Source organism: Centruroides sculpturatus, unplaced genomic scaffold (assembly GCF_000671375.1).
Source record: "Centruroides sculpturatus isolate CEXI.00-Female unplaced genomic scaffold, Cexi_2.0 scaffold73, whole genome shotgun sequence".
NCBI lineage: Eukaryota > Metazoa > Arthropoda > Arachnida > Scorpiones > Buthidae > Centruroides > Centruroides sculpturatus.
Window position 1 is genome coordinate 894,014 of NW_019384330.1, and position 12,059 is coordinate 906,072.

At 26.1% G+C, this 12,059-nt stretch overlaps 1 long non-coding RNA gene across 1 annotated transcript; it reads right to left on the reverse strand.

The window, feature by feature from the left end:
- Positions 1 to 286: 286 nt before the first annotated feature.
- On the reverse strand, positions 287 to 11,445 carry LOC111629701. The gene is made up of 3 exons (XR_002757389.1): positions 11,270 to 11,445; positions 8,282 to 8,338; positions 287 to 2,566 (listed from the first exon to the last, which is right to left on the reverse strand). It is a non-coding gene; the product is annotated as an uncharacterized LOC111629701 (long non-coding RNA).
- Between the last annotated feature and the right edge of the window lie 614 nt (positions 11,446 to 12,059).

Consider the following 12,059-nt stretch of genomic DNA (forward strand, 5'->3'; position numbering starts at 1 on the left):
AATTTTTTACACGGTGTGTAAGAATGGAGCATAAAAAGATTACAGAATCATAAAATTATTATTATTACTGATAATTATTCATGAAATGGGGTATGATACATTGTTTCATACCCATTGATAAACTAGTTAAATCCCTGGCTATCAGACATGGCATTTTATGGCAATTTTGTAAGCTCATCTTTAATAAAAGAGCATTGCAAACCATTTTTTAATGCTAATTTTCAATCTTGCATTGATTATGAATTGCTCATCTGGTCAATGGCTGCACCTTCTATTTTACACAAGATTATTTCTGCTATTAATAAGATATACAGTCGACCCCCTATAATTACGATTCCTATAAAACTACGAAAAAATATACGTATTTTGGAAATGTTGAGTCGGATTAGTGTAGAATCGATTAATTTTATGGAAGAAAACCTTTCAGTCAGCCGTAGTCCGTAAACTTGACACGTGTCGGGCTGTGATTGGAACGACTTGTAAGAAATCGGATTCCTAATAAATTGGAACGTATCTATATCTTATAGGGGGGTCGACTGTATCTTACGTTTAACAAAATGTGTCATTTGCCTTTCACTGTTGACTCTTAATATTGCTAGAATTTGTCCGGACTTCCCATCTTTCTTTGAGAGAATTAAATATTTTAATCAGTCAATATATTACAAATATTTTAATGGTCTTCTTTATCAAGATTGGCTTTTACTCCAAATGCCATCGAAAAATCATTTATTTATGTTTTTACTCCTTTTTATTGTCTAAATCAGGGCTTCTTAAACTTTTTTTTATTTACAACCCCATTTATGATTATTTTATATTTTTTGGGTCGTGAAAAAAATCACAAAGATATATACAAATTTGCTAAAACAATAATGGTGTACTACCACAGTTCACTCTTATGTTACAATGGAACAGAGACAACTGAACACACTGAAAAGCGACAACAGTACACTAGTTCACATTACAATTAGTGTTGCTGAATCATTGTCTCGCTGCACCAGAAGTAACAAAAAGCGCAACTCACGAAACCTATGACACAGAGCTTGCCATTTTCAAACTCTCACAAATTATTTTCAATATTTTGCATTAAGATCTCGTGACCCAAGATTTCGCTAAGCGACCCAAATGGGGTTGCGACCTATAGTTTAAGAAGCCCTGCTCTAAATCTATCTTAGTAATGATCTACAATATATTGCAAAATCTTAATAATTTTGATAGATTTTTACATCTCGATCTCACTGATTTTAAATTTAAATGTAAAAAAGCACTGTATGTCTTTTAACATTTATTACTTGTTTTTATTTATTTATTTTGTTTCTTTTTGTTTTAAGGGGTGTTATTTGTTTTTATGATGTGGGAGGGCAGAAATCAAACATCCATCAAAACTTTTCCTCTAAATGTAATGAAATAAATAAATGTTTCATAGTGTACTAAAAAGTAAAAAAAAAATTGTTATTTTTGTACAGAAAGAAATTTGAATCATCAAAAAAAAAAATAAAATTTGAAAAAAATCTTCAAAATTTTAATTCTGTTTAGTTCTTATTTTATAACAGCTCTCTACTTATGATTCAAATTCTAGAGAGAGTAAACTTTTACATATATATTTATAGATATATCAAATTCTTGAATACAGTAATAGGAAATTGATTAACATTTAATTAATAAAAGAAAAAAAAAGTTTCAAAATACTAAGTCTGTAATCAGTAATAATTACCTAACTGCAGCATTTGGACAACAAAATATAAAATTGTTCATCCACCAATTTTGTTGTTGTTAAATACTATAATTCTAAACTAGCTATTAACAAATGGCACTTTCTTAAATGTCTAAATATAACTGCTATAAAAAAAATATTGTTTCAATAGTTTTGAATTGGTAAATGGATTTTACATTTAGTCAATAGAATATACTGAATTGCCAATTCAATATGGATTCAATTATAAAAATAGATATAAATATTGCTTGCTGATATTATCCATCCATCTGCCTCATCAGAATAGCATTTTATTAAGATGATTTTAGTTTAGGTATGAATATATATAAACATATTTCATCCTAACTGAATCAAAAAATGAATGACTTTCATTGAATCCTTGATTATACATATGAGGATGTTATTTTATAATTATTTCATAATTTGAAACATTAAAAACACTCCTCAAAAATTAACAAATAACCTTTTCTTGAATAACAGTTGAATAGTTAGAAAAAAATTTCAGAATAAAAGTAATATTGCAATTCTATTTACAGTGATTATTAAAATGTTCATTCTTAAATCATAACAAAAACAAAGTCATACTTTATGGCTACAAAAAATATTAAATTACAATTTACAAACTATACATTTTATAATTTATATATATATATATATTTAACAAGCTATTTATATACAAAATAAAGAAATTTCATATTTTGAAGAGCCTAGGGAAACAATATTGCACATTAAGAAAAAGCATAAATACATTTTGTAACAGTAACATATTGGCATTTTTCTAATTTCTTTTTGTTTTTTTGTTGTTTTTTTAATATTTTCTATAAACAACATTGTAAAAATATTATCTTGGCAAATCTGTAAATATAAATAAATATAGTTATTTAATTTTATAAATCTTTTTAAAGAAATTAATATAAAAACATTTATTTTCTTAATTAAATAACTTATAAAATTGAAAATCAATAAAAATGTTTGTATGTTCTAATCCTAAAATTAATTTAATATAAATTAATTAATAACTTAAATTTTTAATTTACAAAAAAACATTAAAACTTATAAATCGCAGCTTCTGATATTAATATTTCTAATTTTGGTCTTAGAAATACTGAAAATATTTCATCATATATTAATAAATAAAAATCAAGCAGATAATGATGTTTGTGTGTATACATCCAATTCTCTGTTTACACAATTTGTTTTGAACTAACACGTTCCAATAAATTTGCTTTTTTTAAAAAACATCCCATTTGATTTTAATTCTATGAGTAACAAAAAAATTTTAATTTGAAGTTTGACAGTTTGTATGATTGCATTTTTTCTGATTTCTTTAAACACTGAACAGTTTTTGTATGCCACTTGTGTTAAATGCTAGAGATATTTTGACATTAATTGAAAAGTCAAAAAATAAAATTTATTTGAATATAAAATTAACTAAATTTTTCTGTTAAATAAGTTACAATTGCCTCTTCTGATTTATTAACTAAAATTGAAATATTTTGTTTAAGCACATCCTATTACATTAATTGGATTATTATATGAGTTGACCTTTGAGTATACTTTTGAAAAACAATATAAAAAAATTATTTCCAAATCTAACCTATTGATCAATAATATGGTGAAGTTGTTTTCCCAAATTAAACTTAAGAATATATTTACTCATTTTAGACTGTTTAACTCGATAATTATTAATGCCATAGGCTATGTCTCTCCAATTTGGAGCCTTACAAAAGTTATAAAAAATTTGACATAATTCAAAATAAATTCATCCACAAAATTTTTTCTCTACAATATAACATTTCTGGATATGCACTTAGACTAAAACTTAACAGATTCAAATTAACTCCCTTCTTTGTAAAAAGGTTCATCAATTTTCTTTTCAAGATTATAGATAATGGAAATTTACCTTCTGAATTGTTGTTCTTATTATATCAAAAATCCTGTCAAAATCCGCAAAAAAGTTCTTGGGTGAACCAAATGACAAATATTGTCAATGACTTTGGTGTTTCTATAACCCCACTGCTGGTAAAATCAGAAACTAGCAACCTGATAAAATCTCAACTATTCCAAAATATTGATACATTGGAAATTTCTCTATTTCAAGACATTGGAGAAATGTACAACTGGAAAGAACCAGAGTGGTACAGCATTATTATGGATTACCTTTTTAATAATAACTACATGTTATCGGATATGCCATTTACAATCAAGAAATTTTTTTATAAATGATAAAATTTATGAATTCTTGAAAACATACTGTCCAAGATGCAAAGAAATATTGACTGAACTTCATATGTTTAGTGAGTGCAAGGAAGGCCAGAAACTAAGAATTAATGGTGAACTAAATCAGCTAAATACCTTTAAGGAGGAAAATCAAATGTATTGGTTATTTAATTTAGCAAATACTACAATGATACCAATTGCATAATTTTGCAAAAACTTTTTATAATCAGCCTTTCTAATTTTTATGTAACAAACCTGATATTCATGAGTACTGTAATTGTAGAATACTTAGTTTTACATGATTATTGTTAATATTGATATAAGTTAATTTGATATAATGTAAGTCTAACATCCTGTTATAACAAGCTATGGCCTATTATGATTAATAAATTGATTTGATTTGATTATTATATAAGTTTTAAAAAACCAATAAAACTCATATAATAATCCAATTAATGTAATAGGATGTGCTTTAAAGGTCTGAAACCAATCTTTCATTTTCTCCACATATATAATATCTTTTTTTACATGGATTTTTCAGAAACATATCTACTGTATAAAGATAGAATAATTTTATTTCAGGAAATAGAATACATACAATTCTATCATTTTATTAAAAGTGATTTTAAAATTTATTTTATTTTTAACATTAAGTATTTGTAAAAGTATTTGAAGATTTGCTAAATCTGTTGGCTTTAACTTTGTACATAATGACAATAAAAGAAAGATGATAAAGAAATTAAACTATTTCTTAAAAATAATTTATAAAATTTTATAGAATTGAAAATATATGCATGAAATACTTTAAAACATACAAAATTTGAGCATTGATTTATCTAAATTTTGAATCTTCTCAGAACAAAATTTTTCAATAATTCAAATAATTAAAGTTGATTTTATTTAACTATAAACTTTTGAATATTAAATATTAATTAACAATAAAAGAGGATGCTGATTCTACTGAAATATAAAATAGAGGTACGTACCACTTAATGATGAAAATGCATTCTAAGAAAATATCATTAAAGCCCTGGTCACACTATGCGATTTCCAGCTGCGCAGGTGACTGCAACTGCTGTTCCTGATAACTAATAATCCCCCTCGAAAACCGGCGCAACTGCAACTAGAAACAAAAAGTTTGTTCTACTCGCGATGGTTGCAAATGCACATCCAATCAGCAAATGCCTTTGAGCCACATCATGCAATGACAACATTGAAAATAGTTCATCCTCATGGCAGATAGTTAGAGGATTTATACTTTTACAGAATCGAGATTGATTGAGCTTATTTGGGTTCACGAATACCTGTGGGATTTTAATTCTTCATTTTATTGAAGATTTTATCTTTTTTGTGTATCCTTGCCAGCTATATCAAAATAATTGTCTTTTTTTCTTTTATTCATTCCAGAAAAGGAACTGCTTACCATTTTAATAAGAAAAGTGGCTAAAATTCTGTAAATACCATGAAGTAGAATGTAAAATGTCAGTAAACTCATGGAAGTAGTTAAAAACAAGCTACTGTAATTTTATTGGTTTAGTATAGGGTCAGGTGTTTCCAAGTTGCAACGTCAATGAACAATATGTGACCACGAGAAGACTCACGCTTGTTGCAGTTGTGGTCACCTGTGTGGCTGGAAATCGCATAGTGTGACCAGGACTTAAGCAATCATCATAGAGTACACACTTAGATAAACCTGTATGTATATTCTACTACTCATATAGACTATATGTAACAAAATAATAAGTATTTCTGCATCTAAACATAGAAAAGGTACAGATAACTGTGAATTTTTCAGCTTTATTATAATCTTATGGAATCTAATGAATATGCTGTGTATTGCATCTATAAAAATGTTATTTAATGTAAAATTTTTTTAATATATAGTATGATCAATCCAGAATTTTAATTTAAACACACATTATTGTTTCATGAAATTCAGCAAAATATAAACAAATATGACAGGTGTGATATAACCTATCAGATATATTTGTTTACATTATGTTGAATTAATACATTGTATTAATTACTAAATTATAATTAAATTATTATATTTAGTGACTATTTAACAATCTTTTTCATATAATTAATTAATACAATGATTCTTGCCAAATATTACTATATTGGCAATAATCATTGTGTTAATTAATTACATGAAAAAGATTGTTAAATAGTCACTAAATATAATAATTTATAGTAATATTTCTAAATTTCTTCAATGATAATTTATTTCATCTTAAAATATGGTATGAACTTATGGTAATTTTGTGTGGATAACAATAGATAATCTGCATTTAAAAGGCAATTTTAATGTATATGTACATTATTTGATGGAGTGAGCCATTTACAGTTTCAATTTACAATTACAAACCCAAACAGTTTTCCTTTGTCTAAAATCACCAAGAACATCTTTAGAAAACATTAAAAATCCTTTGTATATCACAGACATTCATTTACTATTCACAAGTTTTCTAGAAACTATCATGAATACACACACCTGACCTTTATTTCCCCATTCATTCTTTATACATTAAGTAATATTATTAAATACTCCTATTTAAATCTGTTTACAAGCTAATAAATTTCTAGAAATTATCCTCCCCCTCTCTCTGACAATGTCATTTCAGAGTATTTTGATCTTCAAGATATGACAATTACCATATCATCCTAATAGACTAAAATTCATTGCTGTAAAGTGAATTTTGCTGATTAAAATAATTATATATATTTAAATTTTATCCCTAGCTCCATTGTAGGTTTAGCAAAACTCACAACTGGGTATGAATAAAAGGTCTTCTTAGTGCTCATATGGCAAAAAGAATTAAAAATAAAGAGTTAATTGTTCAATGTTTTGCCTTATTTAAACACAACAGCTAAGCTTGCCAACTCTCAGCAATATCAAAATGCTGTTACCTAGTCTTTACTCTGTTTTAATGTACAGTATGTATACTCCGAAAGATGATTGTCTTATCAAGTAAATAAAGGAATAATAGACCACAGTTTGAAGTCAGAGAATTTAAAAATTTTTGCAAAATTCCAGGAGAGTTGGTAACCGTAACAGCAGCATTACTTTCTGCTATTTTGCTAATGAAATCAAAACTGAAGATGGCATTATTGCTATTTTGTTTTATTTGCTTCAATTTTTAAACTTTACATTGGAGAAATGTTTTATATTATTTTATAAAAATTGATATTCATGTAAAATTTCAATAACCATATTATTAAATAACTAGTTTATTTTCTTTTTCTTTGCCTTTAATATGGAGACTACAGTATCAGTTTTATTCTCCAATATGCCAAATTAGAATACAGTTATAAAATAAATCTCTTCATAACATTTTCTAAACAGTAAATCAATGAACAAATAATTTCAACATCCTACTAGAATCCTAACGATTACAATCCATCAAATCTTTACCATGTAAGGAAGCTCATCTTATGTTGAATGAGTTGGCTATTAAATGACAAAATGTTATTATATTGATTTTGTTTTATTTATCAAATTAAATTAACAAAATATACAATAACAGATAATGAAATAAACATGGGAAAAAATTAAACAAAAAATAATTTCATTGTCTTAATTTAAATTAAGTTTGTCCAGAGACTGAATTTCTGGCAGAAAGCAGTGAGAATAGTGGTTCAGCAGTGACATTTTTTTTCTGGTAAATTTTTGTTTTGTGCTTACATTTTAAATTCTGAACTTTTGCTAGTGAAAAATATTCACCAGTATTCAGAAAAACAAATTTTTTGAGATTAAACAAGATTTTTTTTCTAGTTATATTTTTATAATTATTATAAAAAAATTTAAGTCTTCAACAATAAGTAAATTAACAAAGTAAACATAAAAAAACAATTTGCTGTTATCAGTTGCCATCTTATTTTAATGATCTTCCTTATTGTTTATGCATGACTGACTGCCATTTTGATATTTTTTTTTGTAAATGGCTATAAGAATCAATAAATTAGAACAACAGTGTGAAGATAAATTGTTTTTTCTTTACCTTTTCCTTTCACTTTCATTACCAAATGTCTATGTAAACAAAGCTTTAAAGTTCTATACATCATAACAGTAGAGTAATCAACATGTGTACATGTTGATTACTCTACTGACAACATGTACTTTACATATCATTGGATATTAAAAGAAAATAATTATAATTTTGATAAAGTTTTTCCAATTTATTATTATTATATAAATAAAACATATGATAAGGTTATCCATACAAAATTAGAGTGATTATAACTACAGTACTTTAGATTTGAGGTTATATTAAACATTTAGTTATTTAATATTTCTACTTATAAACTACACTTTATCAAATGTTTTAATTTTTAAAATTAAATAATTACCTTAATTTGGCTGAAACTTTTGATTAACTGTTTGATATCCAACTTCTTTAAAAGAAGCTAAAAAAATTCCAATTAGAATAATAAGTTAGTTTTTTTTTTTTGTAAATTATCTGGAAAAAATATTTTTTGGAACCATAAAAGTAAATAATGATTTGTTTTGCAATAAACAAAAATAGACAATTCAAAATATCTTAAGTCTTTAGTTTAATTTATTTTTATAGAATAATTTCTTCTGTGAATTACACTTAATTAAAATTTTTAATTCATGTTTTACTTAATAATTTCAATAAAGTTATTAAAAATTTTATGTAAGATATTATCAGATAAACAGTAAATATCCATTATAGGAGAGTCAGAATAACTTTCTTCTGACTTTTGTTTATACTGAAATGGTAACTTTAAGAACTAAGTTAAATTTATTTATCATGCAAGTTTAATTTTATTTGTCAATTTTTCCTTTCAATGATTACAACATATGATCTGAAATGCAGCTTTTCTTTTAAATATAGTTAACTGAAATGAGTTAACCTTTCAGCAGTGGGATAGTCAGTTATGGTGCTACCCCAAAGTAGTGGAAAATAAACATGGGAAATTTTTAAAGTATTTTTCCACACTTTTTTTTTTAATTACCGTTTTGGAAAAAGGTTTTTTGTAAACAGTTATGTCTAGTAAAGAAAAGTCTTTTTTTTATTGTTACATAATTCACTTTTTATGTGAATTTTTTTTACAGTAGATTTTGGCAATACCCCCAAAAGAATTTAACGGATATATCCATCCCTCACTGTTGAGTGGTTAAATCTGAACAGAATAAATCTAAATTGCTATATATTAATTTTTTATTCTCTCTTAAAATATCAGATCAGAATATTAAAATATATTTGTCAATTATTCTAATCTAAGTAAATTTACAAAAATGGAATAATAAATATTTAATATATTAATATATTTATCAGTGGATTTACTAGAATGTATTACCAGTGATTCATACTTGATATTACTTTTTACGTTGATTTATTGAAAACTGTTGATTATATGAACAATCACACATTTTTTTTTTAACGATTTAATGGCCAAATAAAATATTCAGCTTAGCATCTCTACTTGATTTAAATTTTGTCATCAGGTATCAACTTATGGATTATGTAACAAACTAATTTTCAGTTAATGTAAATTATAGATATTCTGACTTGACATCATGAAAAGTCTCACCAATCATGAAATGAATTAGAACCTGCATCCCACACAGCAATAGAATGATAGCTTACTCTACTATTCTCTAGTAATAATTTTTACATTAATATTGAAATTCTAACTCATTAAATTTTTGTTATTTTATATTTACAATTACAATATTCAGAATTTTTTTATCTATTCCAGGAGTTCTCAACTTACTTTAATTGAGGAAACTTTTTCATCTTAGTAAAAAATGTTGGAACTTAGTATAAAAATCACTTTTCCCACCCACTGCTTTAGTTACAGAAAAGGAAAATCTCATCCTTGTAAGCTCCTCTATTCCGTATTTTGGTCTGGTCTCTCTGTTCATCTTAGGAAGATTTAGATAGTTTGGGCTTACACTTCCAATAAAACCGCAAATGAAATTACATAGAATATTATGCAATGACAGGGACAGCTTTTCCATATTAAGAGAAGCCAGACATTTACCAGATACTGCTGCTACATCAAAATAGTAATACAAAAAACATGCTATATAAAGCCCACAACAAGAGAATTGATTAGCTACATATTGGAACATCAGGGAGACATATGTAACAACAGGCATACCACAGAACTAGCTAAAAAAGTACAGTAATACCCCAAACTTACGCGATAGGTGGAACCAAGCGATAACCGCGTAAGTCGGGGTATAATTTTGCAATTTGTGTAAAATCCAAGTCGGATGTACGTAAGCTAATAAATGTTCTCGTTAATCTTATCTCATCTTTTGATTCGTTCACGGTTACAAGAAATCACCACATAGAGTCTCTCGAGTCTCCGTAGATATAACAAACACGGAAATAAATAATGCAAAATAAATTGTAGCTATGTGTTGATTCTGCATGACACATCCGAACATATAAGCCGAACAATAGTGTGGGAGGAGTGAGTAATCGAGAGTTGCGTGGCATTCAAACAAAAGACGAATTGACAAGATTTGAAAATCGCATAACTCCGGGTTCGCGTAAGTCGGGGTATTACTGTAATCAAGCATAATTTTGTATCAGCCTGGAATGAGACTGCCCCATTGGCACAATGTATGAACTGCAAGATCATTTTTATCTAGGATGCTTTGATCATTGAGAAACAAGGGCCCTGCAATAAACCCACATTGGAGCTCCCAAGGATTTATAAATCCTTAACAAGGTAATATAAAAAGTAAACCCCTACTTCTACAATTTAATCCCTTTTGTATGGTAAAGTGCTAATCTAGATTCTATGTAGTTGGCTAGCTACATGGAATTCAATTCGTCATTATATTCAAATTTAAATATCATAATTGTGTTCATCTAGAATGAGCCAATGTTAAAAATTTTAAATTTTATAACAACATTCAAATAATGTTTTTTTGCCATTTGCCTGATGAAGACATTTTTAAAAAGGTCAGAAATACTTGCAAAAAAATTTCTTTTCATCATTAAACATGGATAACATTAAAAAGAGAACCCTAGGGTTTGGCAGAACACAAGTTAAGAACCCCTGATTTATTCTTTCTTAAGATTTTTCAATTTATTACAAATTTGTCCATTTGAAGAAAAAAATACCTATCTACTAAAAATTTAACTATTTTAAAAATATTTTTTTACAAATGATATAAAGGATTTGAGTTATATTGTAATAAACTCAAAGAAGAAAAAAAAAGTAAATTATTAAAATTAAAAATATAATTCTTATTTACATCAACAATGAGTTAATAAGACATTGACATAAGTACTTGACATAAGTACATCTGTTAGATAGTATAAAATATCAAAACAAGATAATTAAATTTACCTTCAACATTATCCTCAATATTTTTTGCTTCTGAAGATTGAGAAGAACATTTCTCTCTTTCTTGGAATAATTTCTCCAGTTTTTGACAATTTGCATTCTGCTTAAAAAGTAGCTCAATTATCTAGTAAAGATAAAAATAAAACTTTTCTTAAAGAACTAAATGAAACAATTAAGAACTTACAATTATTATTCATACCATTAAATTTCTAACTGAACAAATAAAAACACTTTTATTTAAATTAATTATTAGTACAAAAATGATTAGACATTCAAGATTATATTAATGATTTGTTTTGCAATAAACAAAAATAGACAATTCAAAATATCTTAAGTCTTTAGTTTAATTTATTTTTATAGAATAATTTCTTCTGTGAATTACACTTAATTAAAATTTTTAATTCATGTTTTACTTAATAATTTCAATAAAGTTATTAAAAATTTTATGTAAGATATTATCAGATAAACAGTAAATATCCATTATAGGAGAGTCAGAATAACTTTCTTCTGACTTTTGTTTATACTGAAATGGTAACTTTAAGAACTAAGTTAAATTTATTTATCATGCAAGTTTAATTTTATTTGTCAATTTTTCCTTTCAATGATTACAACATATGATCTGAAATGCAGCTTTTCTTTTAAATATAGTTAACTGAAATGAGTTAACCTTTCAGCAGTGGGATAGTCAGTTATGGTGCTACCCCAAAGTAGTGGAAAATAAACATGGGAAATTTTTAAAGTATTTTTCCACACTTTTTTTTTTAATTACCGTTTTGGAAAAAGGTTTTTTGTA